The 7,902-nt window shown below is 40.2% G+C and overlaps 1 pseudogene across 1 annotated transcript; it reads left to right on the top strand.

The window, feature by feature from the left end:
* The first annotated feature begins 328 nt into the window (after positions 1 to 328).
* Positions 329 to 1,834, top strand: LOC308217040 (ATP synthase mitochondrial F1 complex assembly factor 1 pseudogene; annotated as a pseudogene). The gene is made up of 2 exons: positions 329 to 919; positions 1,761 to 1,834. The product of its transcript is annotated as an ATP synthase mitochondrial F1 complex assembly factor 1 pseudogene (transcript).
* The last annotated feature ends 6,068 nt before the right edge of the window (positions 1,835 to 7,902 follow it).

Below are 7,902 nucleotides of genomic sequence, written 5' to 3'. Positions count from 1 at the left end.
TCTTCTAAGAAATAGGTAAAAGTGCTCATTTGCTTATTTTTTCTCAAGAATTGTATTAGAAAACTAGTACTCCACCATCATGAATTCAAATCAGAGGGTAGTCCCCATAATTCTGTTGTGCTCTATAATGTATCTTCATGCCTCTATGAAGTACCGGCATAAGATCCAGGAGCTGTGGAGATCCAGTCCAGATGTGTTTGAATCCCATATGCAAAAAAGAGATGAAGTGAAAAGGCAGCCTATGGGGTACTCCAATCAGGGAGAATTTATCAAATGTATGGAAGAAAAGGTGAAAGGCTTGGGCTCAAAGACATCTAAGGGTGGATTCACAAAAGACGAGACACTTGATTAAATTCTAAATGTTGAGATGGTGAAAGAAAAGTCAGCAGAGGAGATAAAACAGATCTGGAACAGTATTTTTCTGCAAAAGACACAGTTTATGGTGTTATTCCTGCAGAAAGTTTGATTTAATATGGAAGAGAGCCCAGAAATGTCCATTGTTTCTATATGCTTTGCCAAGAAAACAAGGCTAAAAATTCTTTGTGGGGCAGTGGTCAGGAACATAATTGCACTTCACTTTCCTAATAAACACTCAGACCCAAGGTGAAACTGCCCCTAGCCAGTTGGTCCTGTACCATTTTCCTGATCTACAGAAGGCAAAGGGGCAATTCTAATGACAGTAGAAATGGACTCCAAGTTCATGGTGGTACATGAAGCACAGTGCTTGTCGAATCAGGTGCAGCTTTCTATGCAACAGATCATTCCGAGACCTATGAACTAGTGAAGACGTTCAACCACAGATCTAGTGAATTTAAATATATGCCAGTTATAGCAGAGCTTGAGCAAAGCCAGCTTGGAAGAGAACTGAGACCTCTTACATTTAATTTTAACCATGCCAAGTGCAAGGTCCTACACCTGGGTCAGAGCAATCCCAGGCACAGCTACAGGTTGGGCAGAGAAGAGATTCAGAGCAGCCCTGCAGAGAAGGACTTGGGGGTGTTGGTCGGTGAGAAAATGAACATGAGCCGGCTGCAGTGTGCGCTCGCAGCCCAGAAAGCAACCGTATCCTGGGCTGCATCAAGAGGAGCGTGACCAGCAGGTCGGAGGAGGTGATCCTGCCCCTCTACGCGGCTCTCGTGAGACCTCACTTGGAGTATTGTGTGCAGTTCTGGTGTCCTCAACATAAAAAGGACATGGAACTGTTGGAACAAGTCCAGAGGAGGCCACGAGGATGATCAGGGGACTGGAGCACCTCCCGTATGGAGACAGGCTGAGAAAGTTGGAGTTGTTCAGCCTGGAGAAGAGAAGGCTGCGTGGAGACCTCAGAGCAGCCTTCCAGTATCTGAAGGGGGGCTATAGGGATGCTGGGGAGGGACTCTTCATCAGGGACTGTAGTGACAGGACAAGGGGTAACAGGTTCAAACTTCAACAAGGGAAGTTTAGATTGGATCTAAGGAAGAAATTCTTTACTGAGAGGGTGGTGAGGCACTGGAATGGGTTGCCCAGGGAGGTTGTGAATGCTCCATCCCTGGCGCTGTTCAAGGCCAGGTAGGACAGAGCCTTGGGTGATATGGTTTAGTGTGAGGTGTCCCTGCCCATGGCAGGGGGTTGGAACTAGATGATCTTAAGGTCCTTTCTACCCTTACTATTTTATGATTCTATTCTATGATTCTACGAAGTGTACCTTTTTGTATAGAAATTTTGGTATCTAAGACCTAAACCTCTCTTTTTCCTTCTCTTTTTCTATTGTATTCTTTCAGGCAGATATATGAAAGGGCAATCATACAGGAACTATGGAGTACACCTTACAGAAGGAGCTAAAAATACAAGTTAAAGCAACAATGAGTTACAGCAAACTCAGTTTTATAGTCTTTTATTCACTGCAGAAAATACTGTTAAGGAAATAAGAATATTCTGAGGTGAGCTGTTTCTTCTATTTTCTAGTTCAGACCATAGGAATACTTGAAGGATGTCCCCAGGTGGTTGTGCATTTCCAGCCCCTCGCTGGTGGTGTGAGGATCAAAAAAGGCCTTGGCTCTGTGTAAGCTCTGCTCAGCAGTAACGAAAACATCCCTGTGTTATCAACACAAGTTTCAGCATAAATCCAAACCACAGCCCCATACTAGCTACTATGAAGAAAATGAACTCTATCCCAGTCAAAACCAGTACAATATCCAACTCTTATTCCACATCATTTACATCATGCTCAGGTCTCATGCTATCCAACAACTTCAATTCCCATCCTTTGATATATGCAGAGATATAATTCGCAAACCAAACAAGTTCAAGGTGCCACACACAAAGAAACATTGAAGTCAAAGGAAAAACTCTCATCACTATATCAGAATTTCCATATTAAAGGACAGCTTGGAAACTTGAAGATCTTAAGACAGCATCCAACAGGCCTCTGCTCTCGTGAGACCTCACTTGCAGTATTGTGTGCAGTTCTGGTGTCCTCAACATAAAAAGGACATGGAACTGTGGGAACAAGTCCAGAGGAGGCCACGAGGATGATCAGGGACTGGAGCACCTCCCGTATGAAGACAGGCTGAGAAAGTTGGGGTTGCTCAGCCTGGAGAAGAGAAGGCTGCGTGGAGACCTCAGAGCAGCCTTCCAGTATCTGAAGGGGGGCTATAGGGATGCTGGGGAGGGACACTTCATTAGGGGCTGCAGCGATAGGACAAGGGGTAACAGATTAAAACTTAAACAGGGGAAGTTTAGATTGGATATAAGGAGGAAGTTCTTTACTGAGAGGGTGGTGAGGCACTGGAATGGGTTGCCCAAGGAAGTTATGAATGCTTCATCCCTGGCAGTGTTCAAGTCCAGGTTGGACAGAGCCTTGGGTGACATGGTTTAGTGTGAGGTGTCCCTGCCCATGTCAAGGGGGTTGGAAGTGGATGCTCTTAAGGTTCTTTCCAACCCTAACTATTCTATGATTCTATGATGCTATGAATGAGTCCATGATAGCATTCGGAGTGCTCACTTGGCAAGTCCATGGTTAATCCACAACTCAGATGAAGCATGAAGTTTCTGTTCCCCTCATTCAAAATGTATATTAAAAGAGGAAAAGAACTGGGGAAAGCAACAAGTGTGATCAAAGACATAGAAGAGCTGTCTCATGAGAAATGACAGCACGACGATTCCCCCAGTTGCCTGGAATTCTTCTAATGGGAAAAGAGGTTATTTAAAGGGGATATATGACAGAGGGCTATGAAATCTTGAGTGGCGTTAACCAAAAAGGTAGGGAGCAGCTTTTGACTGTGTCGTATAAGAACCAGAATCAATCAAAACGAGTGAGAGCCCAGTTCAAAAGGAACAAGAGAGTACTTAGCTCTTCACACAACAGGTTGTAGATCTGTAAAACTCCTTGAGAAAGGAGCAAAATGGATGCAAGACAATTTCACTGGTTTGAAGGGAAATTGGACAAATAAATAGAGGAAGGATCCATTAGGGATTACTGAGTAGGCTAAATAGAGGCATAGGATGGAAGAACCACAACTGCTTGCTCTGCTCTTACTCCCAATATATCCATTTTCAGCTGTGGTTGAAAACAAAATGGAAGATAAATGGACCACTACAGCCATTTTTTATGTCTTTGGGGACTTTTGCCACTGAGTTTAGAAACAGCAAGTCTGATCTTTTAAACCATAACTGATTCATGGATTTATTTGTGCCATTCGCAGTATGCACAGAATAAAATAATTAACTCCTCCTTGGTTTTCAAGTATCTTCCAGATATATCACCAATTTACTTTTTCCTTCTATTTTTAGGCCAAGTAAACTGCCTTTAGAAAAAGAGAAATACTTAGTTTTATTGTTTAGAATTTTTTGTAGAATTAGTGTGGTTAATTAGAATAAATATCATTAGACAGATAATAGGAAAAGACTTCATATGAAACATTTTAGTTGCAGGGAACAGTGACACTCATGATGTCATTTGTAGCTATACAATTTCTTTGCTATCAGCTTGTCAGCCCATGTCATCACTTGTTTTTGTCCATGTGGAACTTGTTAAATATGACAGGAAATTTGGAAGGGTGATATAAGCTTCAATTTATTCTTACCCCTTTGCAGTCTGCAGTCAGAGTGACTTTATCCTTACACATCAGATTTTGTTGGAGAAAGGAGATGCTGGGATTTTGTTTTACCCCATTAAGTTAATGCAGAAGAATCTAATAAGACTTGCATTGTTCCTTGCAAAATCATAAAAGCATAAATGAGATGTATCAGACAGATCCCACTGTATATTCATGCAGACAACCACAGCTATTCTGGTGCATTGCTAAAGAAAAACATATCCATTGTTTACAGTATTTTTCTATTGATATAAATGAGCAATTGAAACTAAATTACTGAGACGTGCTTTCGACTGCAGTTTGAGTCACTCATATGTTCCAAAAAGGAGGTCTTTTCTACTTAGACCAAAAATCCCACAAAGGAATAATTGATGAGATATGAATCATTTCATTTCTCTGAAAGAAGGGGATTGTTTTTATACTCTTGCATCTTTCGGTCCTTCCTTTAATGACATTCACACCGTGTCACCTAGAATTAGTGTCATACAAGAACTGTTTGAAGCAATCAAAGCTTCTATTTTAGAAAACTGCAGAAACTTAGGAGAAAGCCTATAAACATATGGTGTTTAGACAGGTGCTCTGTAAAATACAACTTTCCTCAGGTGAAGCTGTTGTCAGTGCTTTTAATCAAAAGACTACAAAAAGAATATTGTCTGTCCATTTTCTTCCCCCTCTTCTCTGTGTTTTATTATTATGTTATGAAAAATAGAAGTCACGACCAACTTTTGCATTGTGTGTTTTTTCCCCAACTAAAGGAAGGAAGAGGGCAGGTGGAAAATAAAAGGTCTATGAAGTATAAGAGAATTACGAGGGCAATGAAAGTACAACTCTTTACTGACCAAGGAAGGAAATATAAGTGACTTGGTCATTTGGCGGCTGATAGTCCCCCAGAGTTCTCATCATCTTCTCTATATCTTACTTTTGATGTAAGACATTGAGTAAGCGTGGACTTGCTGGGAACAAACTCTAAGAATATAAAAGGAATGTAAGTTTTCTTTTTGGGTTTGCACTTGAAAGAAGTTATGTGAGATATACATACACACATATCCATCTCCCTAGAGATTTCATTACTATTACTGGGACATCAGTCATTCTCCCTTTCCTTTACTACTAAATTACTACTGAATTCTACCAAATTTATGCCTCCAAAGTGCCCCTACCATTTTGCTGTATAAATGCAATTTATGGAATGCAGGCTCTGAGGAAAAAAATCCTTAAGAAACAGATGAAAAATGAGACTGCAATACTTTTCCAGATGGATTCACCTGAATTTAGACTTATATATGCAATGCCTACATTCGTGCTAGATGTCCAAGCTCCACTTATGGCAATCTAGGTTCAAGCATACATATATGGTACTACCTGAAATTATTCAAGGCATCTCCATTGCAGCTGTGTGCAAGAGACCCAAACCTCTTCGGAGATCCAGTGAAGGTGAGGAAGGATAGCTTAAAGCCTGTGAGATGTTCCTGGGCACACACACCTGGGCCACATAGCCAATAGAGCCCAGACTGCAATTCAACTTAGCCATAGTAAGTGCCTACTGCTCGCTCAGCTGAAAGATGGGCTGCATTACTAGGTCTCTATTGACTGGAATGAGACCATGCAGTCCTAGACAGAATATGCAGAATTATATACACCAGGGCCAAAATTCACTTAATAGATCCAATTAGCTGGTTCTAGTCAGCTCCAACATCCCCACCACAGGACACAACTCAGTCCAAAACTATGCTTTCCCTTCAGCCTGGTTGCTCCACTTAAACTGTCTAACTTCAGTACTGAAGTTCTTCAGAGACTTAAAAATCCCACTTCCACCTGCAGGTGTCTCAATACTGCCACTTTCCTTTTGAATATGTGATTTAAAGTTGTCCCTGAAAGAAATACACTCATCTAGAATTGTTCATAATAATATGAATCTTAACAGCAAGCAGAAAATGCATCAAAAGCTGACAATTGGTTTTGAGAAAAGGAAAGGGAGATATAGTGCCCTGTGGTGAGATAACATCCTGATGTTTAAAACATTCAGCCAATCTTTTCAGACTGCTGCCTCTCCAGGAGAAGATTTTCTTTATTTTTGTTGTGTAATAGCTAACTTATTAGGGCTTCATCTCCTGCTGGATTTTTAGCCATTGGTGTTATGCAAATAATAAATGCTTTCTTTATCTCTCCATCCTTTCTTTTTACCTTTATTCTTTCACAGTAGCTGGGCTTTCATCGACTACCTGAAATAATTGACCTACAGGAGCCCCATGTTGTTAATCAACTGTTTCTACATGTGTATCATCCTCTGTTTCTTTTTCTTAACTGAGAATTTACCCTCTAACAGAGCTTCCTACGTTTACCCTGAATTATTTGTCTGTCAGAAGCAGAGATTAAAAAATCTCATCCCATTTTAGACTGCCTGTTGGTGTTCTGAGCAAGTAGAAAGGGGGGAGCAGGGAGCAGTGGATGCCCACATGCACAACAGTGCTGGGAGGTTACCAAGCAACAAGACAGAGATATGTCAAAAGGGCAAGGAAGATGGGGAAGACAAACAAAAGTGTGGACAAAGGATTGGAGAAGATGAAGGGAGGCATTGTGATTGCCTGACCTCTTTCTTGTTTCTTACCTGGAGTTGCAATGGTGTCCCTAAATACGGGCTGTGTAAAGCATCCCAATTTATTTACATGGAGAATGGAGAAAGGCTGGTGGCTACCTGATTGTCAAAGGATTATCCTGTCAGCAGTACACTGCATGAGTAGAATGGGACAAAGTGTGCATATGAACATGAAAAGAGCATGTTTTTTACTGGGAGAGAGGGAATCACGATACAAACAGATCTCTTTGCAATATACACAGAGTAAAACATATTAGTCAGAACCTGATTTGACTTCAGAAAAGTTCACAGTCCACAGAACAACTTAAATTTGGAAGTTATATTTTCTTGGGTTTATGAATGTCTTAAAATATGCTCTTGCACCTGTTTTCTACACCTTTTTCTCTACCCAAATCATTTAAATTAGATCAGCCTTCTCCAATGAGAGAGACAAGGAAAATTTGAGATGTAGAATCCCTATCTGCCTACATCAATTTTTGCAAGAGAATTTATGTCTATCAACCCTTTTAATGCATATTCTAGTCCTTTGTTAGGTTTCCAAGCTTGACTGAAGTGGGATACAGTAAATGCTTAAGGAACCATACTTATTTGGATAGCAATATGCCAAGGTAAAATGTCAACCATTGTATTCAGCTTTTCCTATACTCTTTGAGTCAACTGCAACAATCCCTTGATAAACATAGGAACATAGTATTTTGTTTCCTTGAAAGGAAAAGTTTCCTGATACGCATTCTTTGTATATAAAGAATAGGGAACAAGTGTTTCCCGTGACATTATTAAAGCAGCTTAAATTCATGTGGTTTAGTCTTCTCTTCTTGAATATGAATTGTCAGAATTTATAGTATTACATCTAATTATTAACCTAAACCACCTGCATAAGTATTCTGTGTTGCCCAATATTGTCCCAAGATATTTATTTTGAAAATTATGATGTAAATGTAACGGCAAATGTAAAATATTCTGAAATACCTTGTAGCTAATCTTATTTTCCTATCATGCCTTGTTTTGACCTTTTGTCAATATCTTTTCATGCATTGTGGGAAACTGAGAACTGATTTTTGAGCCTTTGGCAACAATGATCCAGCAATTCATGTGAACAAGTCAATTTTTTTATACATCATTACTACAGGGTGATGTTTTTAGAGCTTGGAGTTTAGGAAGAAATAGGAATTGCTCTCTCCTTGGAACAATAAATCTGAAAAAGGACAATGACCATTGGTAGGTGCTGTT

Source organism: Psittacula echo (assembly GCF_963264785.1).
Source record: "Psittacula echo genome assembly, chromosome: 2".
In the NCBI taxonomy this organism is placed as follows: Eukaryota; Metazoa; Chordata; class Aves; order Psittaciformes; family Psittacidae; genus Psittacula; species Psittacula echo.
Note: the sequence above shows the minus strand (reverse complement) of the source record. Positions and strands in the feature narration are given on the sequence as shown.